We start from the raw sequence: 14,784 nt of genomic DNA, 5'->3' as shown, positions 1-14,784 counted from the left end.
GGTGTTCGGTTAATAGTGCTACTTGCGACTTACTTTGCTAAGTGCTTAGCACTCGGCTAGAATGCCACTTGCCACTTGGCACTTTCTTGGGCAAGTGTTTGGCGTTCGGCTCAGAGTGCCACTTGCCACTTACTTTGCTAAGTGCTTGGCGCTCGGCTAGAATGCCACTTGTCACTTGGCACTTTCTTGGGCAAGTGTTTTGGCGTTCGGCTCAGAGTGTCACTTGCCACTTACTTTGCTAAGTATTTGACACTCGGCTAGAATGTCACTTGCCACTTGGAACTTTCTTGGGCAAGTGTTTAGCATTCGGCTCAGAGTGCCACTTGCCACTTACTTTGCTAAGTGTTTAACGCTCGGCTAGAATGCCACTTGCCACTTGGCACTTTCTTGGGCAAGTGTTTTGCCGTTCGGCTCAGAGTGCCACTTGCTATTTACTTTGCTAAGTGTTTAGCGCCACTTGCCACTTTACATACTTTTTTGGGCAAGTGTTTGGCGTTCGGCTCAAAGTGCCACTTGCCACTTACTTTGCTAAGTGCTTGGCGCTTAGCTAGAATGCCACTTGCCACTTTGCACTTTCTTGGGCAAGTGTTTGGCGTTCGGCTCAGAGTGCCACTTGCCACTTACTTTGTTAAGTGTTTGGCGCTAAGCTAGAATGCCACTTACCACTTGGCACTTTCTTGGGCAAGTGTTTTGGCGTTCGGCTCAGAGTGCCACTTACCACTTACTTTGCTAAGTGCTTGGCACTCAGCTAGAATGCCACTTGCCACTTCACACACTTTTTTAGGCAAGTGTTTAGGCATTCGGCTCAGAATGCCACTTGCCACTTATTTTGCTAAGTGTTTGGCACTCAGCTAGAATGCCACTTGCCACTTCACACACTTTTTTGGGTAAGTGTTCGGCGTTCGGCTAATAGTGCCACTTGCCACTTATTTTGCTAAGTGCTTGGCTCTCGGCTAGAATGCCACTTGTCACTTGGCATTTTCTTGGGCAAGTGGTTAGCGTTCGTCTTAGAGTGTCACTTGCCACTTACTTTGCTAAGTGTTTGGCGCTCGACTAGAATGCCACTTGCCACTTCACACACTTTTTTAGTCAAGTGTTTGGTTCAAATCAAATTTTGAAACTGAATAAACTCTTTTTATAAATCTTTGAAAAGTTCATACACTTGCAACAACATAACCTCAAATGAGTATTGCTTAAAATGCAATTCAATATCTACTGGTAGTACCTTTTCAGTGATGTGGCATTCCATGGTTTGCTGAATAACCTTTCAGCCATAGTTTCTAAAGTATATGCCCCTTTTCCTATGGCTTCTGCCACTCTGTATGGGCCTTCCCATAATGACATCATCTTTTTGACAATCCCCACCTTCTTTTTCAGAATGAAGTCACCAAGTGCAAAGCCTCTATGCCTTACTTTTTTATTTTGGCTATTTACGAATGTCTGCTGATAAGATGCGAGCCTTATCGCCGCTGTATCTCTTTTCTCTTCCAGCAGATCAAGGTTAAACCTCAGTATGTTATTATTCTGCTCTTGATTCCATGCTAAACTTCGAACAGTCGGAACTAAGTGTTCAACTGGTGTTACTGCCTCAGTGTCGTATGCCATAGCGAATGAACTCTCCCCGGTCGACTGTCTCGAGGTTGTTCTATAAGCCCACAAGACGTTCAGAAACTCATCCAACCATTTTTTTTTTCATCTTCAAGCTTCTTCTTGATGCAAGCAAAGATTATTCTGTTCGTGATCTCAGCTTGACCATTGGCCTACGGATGGTTGACCGTTGCCAACTTTTGATTGATTCCATACTCTTCTAGTAGCTCCCTCACTTGCTTGCTATCGAGATTAATCCCATTGTCCATTATGATTGATCTTTGCACGCCAAAGCGACAAATAATATTACTCTAGATGAAACGTCTTACATGATTTTAGGTTAAACTAGGATACGGCTCTGCATCTACCCATTTGGTAAAGTAGTTTGTTGTTAGCAGAACATATTTGTTTTATGACCTTACGGTCGGCAAAGGGCCAACCACATCCATCCCTCACTGCGCAAAAGGCCATGGTTTGGCCATTACGTGCAGGTCTTCAGGTGGTTGATGAATCAACGGTCCAAACCTTTGCCACTTATCGCATCTTCTAGAGAATTCTTCTGCATCCCGTGACATGTTCGGCCAAAAGGATCCTTGTGTCATTGCTTTGTGCGCTAGAGATCTCCTTCCTGAATGATTGCCATACACTCCCTCATGGATGGTTTGCAAGATCTGTCTAGCTTCTATGGGAGTTACACATTTCAAGTACGGACCTAAAAAAACCTTTCTGTATAACTGATCGTGCACAATAGCATACTTTGTGGCATTTGACCTGATCTTCCTGGCTTCATCTTTTTGCTCGGGCAACACACCATCCCTTATGAAAGTTATGATTGGGTTAATCCAGCTCGGCTCATATTGTGATATCCCTCAGATTCGAGACACGGGTTGATCAGACCTAGGCCCAAACCCGAGGGAATATCAAACAATTAATATTTTAAAAATGAACACAGATGACAAAATGAAATAAGAATAAATATTAAAAGCTGAAAAGAATACTAATATAAAATCCTCAACTGATAAAACTTAATAAAATTCAACTTCCAAAACCTCTATGATTACAACTCGGGAATCCATCTCTAGTGGACCCCTAATAATAATCCAAACTGAAATAAAACAATTGAAAGAAATATCTAGAAATAAGTTGTGGAGAGAATCCTACGTGGTCGGAAGAGTGAGTAGTAGTCTCTGCTTAGCACAATCAGGTCTAAGTCTGATACTGACGAGTACCTGAAATATAAAAGTGGGTCAGGCCCACGAACAAGTTCTAACCTACTACAATCCAAGCAGAAACTCGATACGCATATACATCCTAAGCAATTCAACAATAGCTAATAGTCCGTACATAAGTATAACCACACTAAGGACTCTCACTGAACTACGGAGGGGGTCTTAACCTGAATAGAAGGCCACATACGAAAACACACCCAAAGGTGGGCATGAGTACCTAGACCTAACAGGGTATACCTTAACCTCTCATATCCAACTATGTATCCTATTGCATATACGCTCCCTAACCGACGACTCTGAGACTCAAGCTCAAATCGCAGTATCATAAATATATACTTAAAGTCCTATCCTATCCATCCAAACCAATCCTGTTAGTCATTCAGCTTGTGCAACTTCTTTGACTTAATTTAGATAACAAGTAATCCATCTAGTTATTTAACTTGTGCAGCTTTTTTGACTTAAATATAAGTAGGATTTATTTTATAATTCATTTCCTTATTCCGTATAGGTAAGATGTAGTATTTGAAACTAATCCGTCCCTAGTATGTCACCGTCCCATACTGGTGCATACAATCCATCCATCCAACAGTCGATTATACTAGTAATGAAAGTAAATACCAACTACTCCATTTACCAGTTGATTATACTAATAACTGAAGTAAAAACCAACTAGTCCATCCTAAAAAATATAACAAGAACCCATCACAAGTAAAATAAGAATATGTATATAACATGTTTGTTCTGTACTACTGATACATGGTTCTCCAATCAGTTTAAAACATCAAGAATAGGTATAATCCATCCTGTAATTCCACTATGAGCATAAAAATAACAATATCAGAATTAACATACTCACTGAAAACTATTCTACGATATCACGTAAGTTGGTAAGATACAACATTGTATAGTTAACAACTGAGTTCCCATTAAGCATCCATAGAATTATCACAATTAGCATGCTTATTTTTGTGTTACTGCGACATGATTTCAATCATAAAATCCCTATGTCAATTGTTACTTTAAACCTAAGTAACTTGATTCATTCACATCCAAGCCAACCCTCAAACTTTCAGTAGAAATTCCTACTGTTTTCTATATTAGCTTCCTATGGTGTCTGAAGTATTACCATGCCTTCTGAAGCTTTATTAAGGGTTTAGACATCACTGTAATTCCCCAGAATAACCCCTAATTCCACCTGGAACTTTAAAAATCCACCCACAGTAGCCCAGGTCTCGTAGGAAAAACAAAACTGGAGAAAACATAAAAGGAGCCGGCTCCAAACAAGATGGAGCCGGCTCCAAACCACTTAGAGCTGCCTCCAAGTCATTTGGCCGGCTCCATGATTCCATAGAGCTGCCTTTCTTTCCCTCTCTCCTTCTATCTACTTGTTTCGTCTCCGATGAACTCCATGGCTTCCGTCCCTCTTTGTTACAGTCTCTAACGCTTTTAATTATGTTCAGACTTAACCAGAGAAGATCTATCTAACTCCTTTAGGCATTGATTAACAGCAAATACAAGAATTAATACACAGTCGAACACAAGATAAGCAAATTACAACTCGTTTCAACACATACTAATGTAATAAGTTTTTTAACATGCATAGTCAATTAATTCCGTTTAATGATTTCCTGGAACTGCTTAAGCATGCAAAGAACATGAGTAAAAGGGAAAGAGTGAGATTAGAACTTTCCTTTAGCCTTTCCTCGTTGCCCTCCTAACTTTTCCCCTTGGCAGACCTTTCAATACTCTACTCTCAACCCTATGTTTATGTGTTTACAGAACATAGGTTATGTCTGTGGACTAAGTGCTTTGATCGTAACCCTAGACCTATATTATTATGATGTATTTATAAGCTTTAATCCCTAAAACCCTAATCCCTGTAAGATTAGAGACAGAGCCCAACTCAGCCCATAAACCATCCTGTGATATAAACAACGTCGGCTACCCATACCAAGTTTAAACCTAATGTGACTATATATATGCAACAATAAACAGACACGTTAAGGCAAAACAATAATGAAATTTAATTAAATAAACCCAAATGAAACAATTAATTAATTAACGTAAACAATGAATGCAATTAAAACCAATTAATTAAATAATCAAGTAAACTGACGCATCATTCAAATAATCATAAGTAATTCAAATAAATCAAAGAATGACAATTAACCATTAAAAATTGCAATTAAATAATTAATGAAATTCCAGAACTATCCTTTGTAAAAGTAGGGGTATTACACATATGGTATAACATTTACTTGCCTAGGGTTCGAGCCGGACGGTTCCTCAAAAATGGATGGCTGAGATAGCACATCAACTGGTATTACCCGAGCCAATGTTTCTCTAGAATTTGATGCGCTACAAACCAATAGATCGGCATCCTCATTACATTCCCTCGGCAGTTGGATGAACTTAATTTGATCGAAATCGTTTGCCTCGCGCAGAACGACAGATCAGTATGCCTCCATTGTTTCATCTTTTGTTCCATACTCTCTATTCACTTGCCGAATGACCAGCTGTGAATCACTAAAAGCAACCAGACTTTTAATCTTCAATTCTTTTGCCAATTTAAGTCCAGCCAACAATTCTTCATATTCTGCCTCATTATTGGTTGCGCCAAATTCAAGTCTGATCGTTTGACTCAGCGTGGTTCCCTCTGGTGTTTGCAATTTGATCCCAATTCCTGCCCCTATTTGATTAGAAAAGCCATCCACAAAGAGCTTCCATGAAGAATCTCCAAGATCTTCTTCTATGACTTCTGCATTGCATTCTAACAGGAAATCAGCCACCGCTTGCCCTTTTATGGTCGTTCTGGGTTCATACGTTATGTCAAATGAGCTCAACTCTATAGCTCATTTTGTCATTCTTGCTGACAAATCTAGCTTATGCAGGATCACCCTTATAGGAAAAGTAGTCAGAATGACGATTGGATGGGATTCAAAATAATGCCTGAGCTTCCTTTTTGCATTCACCAAGGACAAGATGACTCGTTCGGCCTTTGAATACCTTGTTTCTGGCTCAGCCATTGTTTTACTAACGTAGAACACTGGGAATTGCCTTCCTTCTACACAGCGCACCAGAACGGCACTTGTCGCTATGCTGGATACACCAAGGTACAGAAAGAGCTTTTCACGCGGCTCGGGAGCAGTCAATACTAGAGGGTTCCGCATGTATTCCTTCAAACTAGTTAACGCTTACCGCTACTCGTCCCCCCACGCCAGCCTTCCATGGCCTCTTATTGTATCGAAGAATGGTTTGCAGTAGTCTGACAGCTTAGAAATAAATTAACTCAATACGGCCACCCGTCCTGCGAGTGCTTGCACCTCTTTAACCGTCTTCAGTTCTGCATTTTTTATCAGAGCTTTTGCCTGGGCTGGGCTAACCTCAATTCCTCTGTTATTGATGATGTGTCCTAGGAACTACCCTGAGCCCACACCGAACGAACACTTGGTTGGATTTAGCTTCATTCCTTACCTCCTTAATACACCAAACACATCGTTCAGATGCCCCAAGTGATCGTCCTTTTTCTTACTCTTTACCACTATGTCATCAATATAGGCCTCTACAGTCTTTCCCATTTGACTTTTAAAAATCTTGTTGACTAACCTCTGGTAAGTGGCCCCAGCATTCTTCAATCCGAATGGCATAACCTTGTAGCTATAGGTTCCTCATTCAGTTACAAATGAATTATTTTCCTCATCATTTGGATCCATTGGGATCTGATTATAACCTGAGTAAGCATCCAGAAAGGTTAGCCGTTTGTACCCAGTAGTTGCATCGACCATTTAATCAATCTTTGGTAATGGAAAACTATCCTTCTGGCAAGCTTTGTTCAAGTTGGTAAAGTCAATACAAATTCTCCATTTCCTATTCTTCTTTTGCACTACAACCACGTTCAAGAGCCAGGATGGGTACTGAACCTCTCTAATAAACCATGCCTCCAACAATCTGTCAACTTCATCAGCTATGATCTGGTTGCGCTCCGGCGCGAATCTCCTCTACTTCTGTCTTACAGGCTTGATGTTCGGGTCTACATTAAGTGAATGACAAGAGATAGAGGGATCGATCCCCGGTATATCCGTATGGCTCCAAACGAACACATCTGCGTTCTGAGTCAGGAAATCAATCAACTGTTGTTTTTCCCCTTATGCAAGGCCTGATCCAACCCTTGTGGTTCGGTCTGGCTTCTCATAATCGATCTGCACATCAATGACAGGTTCTTTGGTTAGGACCGGAGGCTCCTTCTCCCCATTCTCATTGGGTGGAGGCTCCTGTAATTGCTATTTTGGGCTAGCAGAATGGATAAGAGCTTTTCCCTTTCCAGCAACTTTCAAAGTTACAAAGTACATTCTTTGGCCGCGACCTGGTCTCCGTGAATATCAATCACCTAGTTCTCATCTGGGCCTAAGTATCGCATCACCTGGTGCAGAGTCGACTGGACACCCTGGACTTGTGAATCCACCCTGTTCTCATCAAAAGGTTGTAAGACGGATGGATCTCAACAACCACAAAGCTTTCTATCAGAACTCTTTTAGCAACTTGTATTGTCAACTCCACCATACCAATGGGTTCCACCTATTTCCCATCGAACCCAAGCAATGGATTTCCGGTAGGTTTGAGCTTTTCTGATTTGATCTCGAGCCTTGTCAAACGTTATTCGTGGCATGACATTCGCACTGCTCCCTGGATCAATCAAAACTCTCCATACCAGGCACTCTACCACTGTCAAGCTGACGACCAGTGGATCTTCGCGAGGGGTCTAAATGCGCAACAGATCTGTTCTGTCAAACTTTATTTGTTCTGATACGTTCTGCTGGTGCAGAACATTCACACTGCCTATTCTCTTCTTCATTTGGGCTTGGCGGAGACGCGTTCTGAGCAGCTCTTCTGACTCTTCTGTTTGCTCAAGTTAGCCATGAATTGCACTAATGATCCAAACAAGTTGGATGTTATACTGACTGGGCTTCTGACTTCGTTTCACTTGTTCAGCCGGTCGGTTCTGCTTTACTGCCGGCCCTTGGACATATCCTGCGAATTCTCCCCTTGCTATCAGCATCTCCACTTGCCTCCTCAAGTTCCTGCATTCATTAGTCTAATGACCAAAATCGCTATAAAAAGCACAATGTTTAGACTGATCTCTCTATTCGAGAGGTTGTCTGATTGGTAGGGGGAGCAAAACTTATCTTTGTTCTCTTAGTACAGCCGTGCCAGGGTGACTTTAAGTGGAGTTACCAAGTCGTCCTCTCTTGGCCTCTTCTCTGCTTTCCAGGAGGTCTAACTCTGTGACAGAGCTTTTTTTGTCGGATCTTGGCTTTGGACTTCTTCTCCGTAGAGATAATTGATGTCTTTCTTGCATTGGCTGCTTCTTCTTCTTCTAAACATACAAATCCATCAGTCATTTCGTTCAGCTCGTTCATGGTCTTTGGCGTATTTACCACCAGACTTGTGTGGAATGGTGTCCCTTGATTCATTGCTAACTTGAATACTTGAACCACTATGGATAGGTGACATTCCATTACCATGCTCTTGACGAGGTTGAACCTGGTGAGGAAAGCTTGAAGACGCTCATCTGCATGCTGCTTCATTATAAACAGGCTTGAGATATCTTTGGCTGGGCGCTTGTTCCTATAATAATGGCTTATGAACTTGTCACACAGGTCCTAGAAGTTTACAATTGAGCCTTTCGCCAAATTCTTGAACCAATTGAACGTTGGTTCAGTCAGGCTCGTAGGAAAGCATTTGCACATCAAAGGATCATTCTTCGTGTTCAGAGCCATCTTCAACTGGATATGGTAAACATGATCGATCGGATCGGTTGTTCCATCGAATAGAATGAAAACTGGCATAGAAAACTTCCTCGGATTTGGTGCGTTCAGGATGTCATAAGTAAACGCTGAATCAACCGTTCGTGCTGAGGAAATAAGGGCCTCATTCTCCCTCTGAAGCCTTAGGAAAATTCTCTGATCTGCAGATCTACCATCTGAACTCCTATAATCGTGCGTAGCCATTAAAGGCCGGTAGGGCGGATTGAATGACCTTTCCTCTATGAGTTCTCTCTGCCATGGTGACATAGCCCTGTGACATCCAGACTCCATGGCTTCTTCTCGCCTGATCCGCTTGTGATGCGGATCAAAATAAATAGATCCCTCTCGATCCTCCACTCGATGAGCACCTGGCGGTAAATCTCCTGGTCTGATCTATTCGCGGTGAAGATCCACGTGATTGTTCCTTTCTTGCTTGCCATGGTGAGCAACATCGGATTGCAAGGCACGCTCCCCTACTGGAGGTGGCCGTGGAATCGCCGGGGCCTCCCGACGCTCCATTCCAGCTCGCAATTCTGCATTCTCTTTTCTCAGAGCTTCAATCATGCTCATCAACTCATCAAACTTCGTCTACTGGCCATTCTCCTGTAGATTAGAACTTTCGCCTCCTATCATTGTTCCTGATCGAAGCAGAGTCATCAACTGCAAATTCTTGATCGAATTTGACCGCTACTAATGCGAATGCACCAGATCTAGCCTGAAACTTGGCTGAAATTCAACCTCTTTCTACCATAGTTGATCTACAGTCTATTGATTCTGTCCTTGCCGTGAATTTGTCAAATCTGATCTCAGTAAACAGATCGATATTTCTCAGATCTAAGTCCACTTTCCAAAGATCAACCAAAACCAGGTCTTTGCAAGATAGAGCACAATCTCACCGATCTGAATCCAATTGACCGATATCGAGCTTCTTCTTCACGAATCAATCTTGATCTAATCAACCTTGATTGAATGCGAATCAACCTTGTTTAGTTCCTACGGATGGCGCCATTAAAGATGCAAGAAATTTCTCTCTCAAATTAGAAAGAATAATTCTACACTTCAAAATTTTCCAACCTTTTTTCCCTCTATTTTCAGTCTATTTATAGACTGTTACAGACCTTCTAGATAATTTCTAACTAACTCCTTGCATTGGGCTGTTATTCCGGGCTCTTCTTGATTATGGGCTTAATTCCGTCTATCTAAAGTTGGGCTTTCAGCATGGTTCTCCGGTTATGGGCTTGACAAATGGAGGCTTGGTCCTGAATAATTGTTCTTGTTTATCCCACTCTTCACCCTCTGGATCGTACTCAGCCCATGTCATTTGTTGTATCTTCAAAATAGTCTCATGAACTCTTTTCAATTAATTTATATATTATTACAATATATTAATTTTATATCAGTATGCAATACCCTACAAAATAGATAGCCAATATAATTGCTAGCTAATAGAATCAACACTTGTTGTGGAATAGCCATTGAGCGACTATGCTTTGTAATAATATGGAGTGTGTGTGTATGAGATTTCCGCATTGCTTTACCTAAAGAACTGTAGATTCTTAAGGACAACAAGGAGGAAGGGAGGTTTAAGTTCGAGTGTAGTCAAAAGCGTATTTTAGTACCTACCTGAACCTAGGGCCGGCCCTGAGATTGAAAAATTCTTGAGAGGCACTAGGCAAACTTTAAATGTGAGGCCCTAGTAGAAGATGATGACCCATCATTCTTGTTGCATTTGGAGGTTGGCCTATCATTCTTGCTCCATTTTGATGGCCCTAAATTTGGAGGCGAGTTTCAATTGCTATGGTTTGGTTATAATTTTTTTTTTTTTTTTTTATGGCCCATCATTCTTGAGGTCCTTTATTTGTTGCATTTTGGTTATAATTTTTTTTTTTTTTTGTGGCCCAACATTAATGGGCCTATAAAATTTGAGGCCCCTTAAATGATTTGATACATTTAGTTACAATTTTATTTTATTTTATTTTTTTTTATTTTTTTTCTGTTGTAGCCCATCATACATGGGCCTATAAAATTTGAGGCCCCTTAAATGATTTGATACATTTAGTTACAATTTTTTTTTTTTTTTTTTTTTTTTTTTTTTTTTTTTTCTGTTGTAGCCCATCATACATGGGCCTATAAAATTTGAGGCCCCCAAAATTCTAAGGCCCAAGGCCGGCCCTGCCTGAACCCTTACTTTTGTAAAATAGTAATCTAGCTTTCAAAAAAGATAAAATAAAATAAAATAAAATATAAAAAAAGTGTGTACCTTAGCAACAAGATAAACACATATCAATTTACGTGGTAGGTAACACTTCAATTTATGGGCTCCATAATTAATGGTAAGGACAAAAGTATTAGCATTAGTAATACTTTGGGCTCCATTATTGTTAATTGCACCGACAAAAGTATTAATTTTTGGTACCCATCAATGTCAACCTTGCATATGTAATTAACCACTATTAAATGTATCCAACTATATTTGTCTATAATTTTCTACTTAGTATTTAATCTAGCACTTGAGTATCCAACCAGCCACTAATATGTCATCAACATAAAGTAGTAGATAGTAAAATTTGACTTAAACCTCCTAAAATAGCAATTATGGTTAGTGTTGCAATTGTTGTAGCCATATCGCTTCATAAAACCATCAAACTTTTTTTACCACTGCCTCGAAACTTGTTTCAAACCATACAAGTTTTTCTTCAACTTACACTCTAGTTTCTCTTTTTCTTTGACTGAGAAACCCTCCAGTTGTTGTATATAAATCTCCCCCTCTAGGTCACCATTGAGAAAAGTAGTTTTGACATTTAATTGCTCAAGGTGCACTCCTCTACTGTAATAATGCTAAGAACTGAGCGAATTGTACTTTGTTTCACAATCGAGAAAAAAAATATGTGTGTAGTCAATGCTTTACTTTTGTTGAAAGCCTTTTGACCACCAATCTTGCCTTGTATCTCTTGGAACCATTATGTTCCTCTTTTACCCTGTACACCCATTTGTTGTGAAGAATTTTCTTTTCCCTAATTTCCACGTTTTGTTGGAGATAAAAGGATTTAATCTCATTTTTTATTACAAGCTCCCACTTGCTAGCATCTTTAACCTAACATGCTTCTTCATAGCATTCAGGCTCATTACCATCTGTGAGCAATATATAATCCATATACCGCCGATTTGGTACATAAGGACGCACGATCCTTCTAGGTCCATGCCAGGTGAAGGAATTGGAATCCGCAGTGAATTATGCTCTATGAATTTTGACCATGAACCCTCACTTGTCTATTCCGCAACAATACTCTCTGGCTCATCATCCAACTCGACAAACTTAGCCTTACTCTATACATGACTAGTTGATTATGCTGTATCTCTATCCTTGTACATCACATTTTCATTGAAAACAAAATCTCTACTTCTGATGATTTTCTTGTTTTAGTTATCCCAGAGTCGATAACCAAACTCATCTCTGCCATACCCAACGAAGATGCATTTTAGTGACTTAGGGTCGAACTTTCCCTTAGCATGGTCACTAATAAGTGCATATGCAATACAACCAAAAACTTTCAACTATGAAATATTTACCTCTTTATCACTCCATACCTCTTCCGGTATTCGATGTTCTAAAGGCATCGATAGTCCACGATTAATTAGGTAGGCTATTTTATTGACTGCTTCTACCCAAAGCTGCTTGGGTAGACTCGAATGTATATGCATTCTTTTGGCTTTCTTTGTCAATATTTGTTTCATCCATTCTGCCACCCTGTTCTGTTGTGGGGTTCCTTGTACAATCTTCTCTAATTTGATCACATTCTCAAAACAGAACTTCTTGAACCCGATGTCTTCATACTCACCACCATTGTCTGACCTCAACCTATTGATCTTCAAACTCATCTCATTCTCCATTATGATCTTCCACTTCTTGAGCACATCAAATACCTCAGATTTATGCTTCAAAAAATAAACACATACCTTCCTCATATGGTCATCAATGAAAGTCACGAAGTACGATTTTTCGCCAATGGATAAGACTATGGCTGCCCCAAAACATCTGTATGAACTAGCTCAAGTTTCTCCTTTCTGAGATCTCTGCCACTCTTCCTGAAATTGACCTTTTTCGTTTGCCCATCATGCAACTCTAACAGAAGTCAATATCAATCGCCCATATGCCTGGTAGTTTTCCCTTTGAGTGCATAATCTTGAACTCCCTTTCACTCATGTGACCTAGTCTCTGGTGCCAAAGGTTATGATATTCTCTGTTTTCTACAAGTTCTATAAACCCATAAATACTGATAGTTATGTAGAAAATGTCAGATTTCTTACCACGTGCAATGGTCATAGCATCTCTGGAAACTTTCCATGAGTCTCCATTGAAGGTTGTAACAAAACCTTCCTCTGACAATTATCCCACCGAAATCAGATTCTTTCTCAAGTCAGGGATGTGCCTCGCATCCTTCAGTTTCTAAACCGATCCATTTAGCTCGATTTGCACTTCACTTTTGCCAACGACGCTGTAAGGCTTCATTACCAAGATACACCTTGTCAAGGTTACTTGGTTCATAACTTAACTTTTTAGGTAAAATTATTACCCAATCATATATATACCCATTACAATTTCTATCGGGATCCGACGCTAGAATTGTAACATTATTTATTTTCCTGCATAGATGAATGCATTGTATATATCTTCCACCACTAGATAGTGCTAGCTAACCTAGACATAATTAATTAGCCCAATAAATAATCAAAGATAATCTTAAAATATAGTCTATCAATAACAATTACTTTAGACATAATTAATTAGCCCAATAAACAATCAAAATAATCTTAAAATACAATATATCCATAACATGATGAACAGTATGATGATGGAGAACCCCACTGAAGCTCAATTAATTAACGGAAAAGAGTAATCTTGATTCTTGATACGTACGTTTGGACACATTGATTTTGATTAATTAATTATATATATATAGGTAGTACTGTAAACTTTAATAATTCGTGAAAACCATTAATCACAAATTTATATGAATCCCATATCTTAGAACTTCATAATTTTCACATATCTATAATGCATAAATAAATAGTTAGATATAAATACCTCGATCTGTAATTGTAAAACTCGAAGAGATCAAAACAAACGTTGAGATCCTTTCTGCGGAACGAACAACATGCTAAACTACAAGAGCAAAGCGTGGAAACCGATTTCTCTCTGTTGACCTTTTGCACACATAAACATTATACGTGTTATTTCATTAGCGTACATAATTGATGGGATATATGCACTTTTATAAAGGTAGAGAGATGACCAGTTTTCCTTTTTAGTAACATTAATTCCACTTTCCATCAAAGTAAGGAATAAATAGGAAAATACTTCTCCAATAATTAATTATCATAAAGGTAATTTATAACTTACCAAATAATATAATATTAATCTGATATCTATTTGATTTAACCACCAAATAATAGAAGTAAATTACGTGTCTAAACCATGTACGCCACAAATATAAGAAAATATCGTACAGTCTCCCACTTGGCCCATATGATAACTTCTGATTTAGTAAAATAGTCATTAGTGTGCACCATAAATCAGATTGACTTATTAAGTTGGTCATCATAAATACCATAGTAAATAAATTACTAATGCGAGTTCTGGCGGTTATATATCACTAAATGACACATTCCCTTCCATGTACCATAACACTAGTAACCTATTCAACATAGTCTATAAATGTGAAGTATCAATAATGATCTAACAATAATGTCTTTTCCAAGACTATTCCTATTACCACTTATTAAAGCAATACGTACATGTACATTAATTAATAGAAAATATCAGAAACACATTTAATGAGCGCAAAATGTCAAATATATATAAGCATTGTTAAGCAATCCAACAATTAAAAAATAATTAACATTGACTATATTCAAGACCCATTTTTTCAATATGTTCTATAAATATCTTAAGTGGTAGTTCATTCGTTAATGGATTGCACTCATAAGTTGTGTGCTTATATGTTCAATAGACATTCATTGTTTCTAAATATCTTCTTTAGTGATAAAGTATTTCAACTTTAGAATACCTATAATTTTTTATACAAGAAAATCAACAATTGCAGAATAAATTTTCAACAATTTAAAAATAGTACCCATAAGTTCAAGTCCTGAAATAAATTCTA

The sequence above is a fragment of the Cornus florida genome, unplaced genomic scaffold (genome assembly GCF_030987335.1).
Source record: "Cornus florida cultivar Cherokee Brave unplaced genomic scaffold, ASM3098733v1 CherokeeBrave_3.0.0_Hap2_Chr06, whole genome shotgun sequence".
NCBI classification, from domain to species: domain Eukaryota; kingdom Viridiplantae; phylum Streptophyta; class Magnoliopsida; order Cornales; family Cornaceae; genus Cornus; species Cornus florida.
This window is presented reverse-complemented; position numbering follows the sequence as displayed.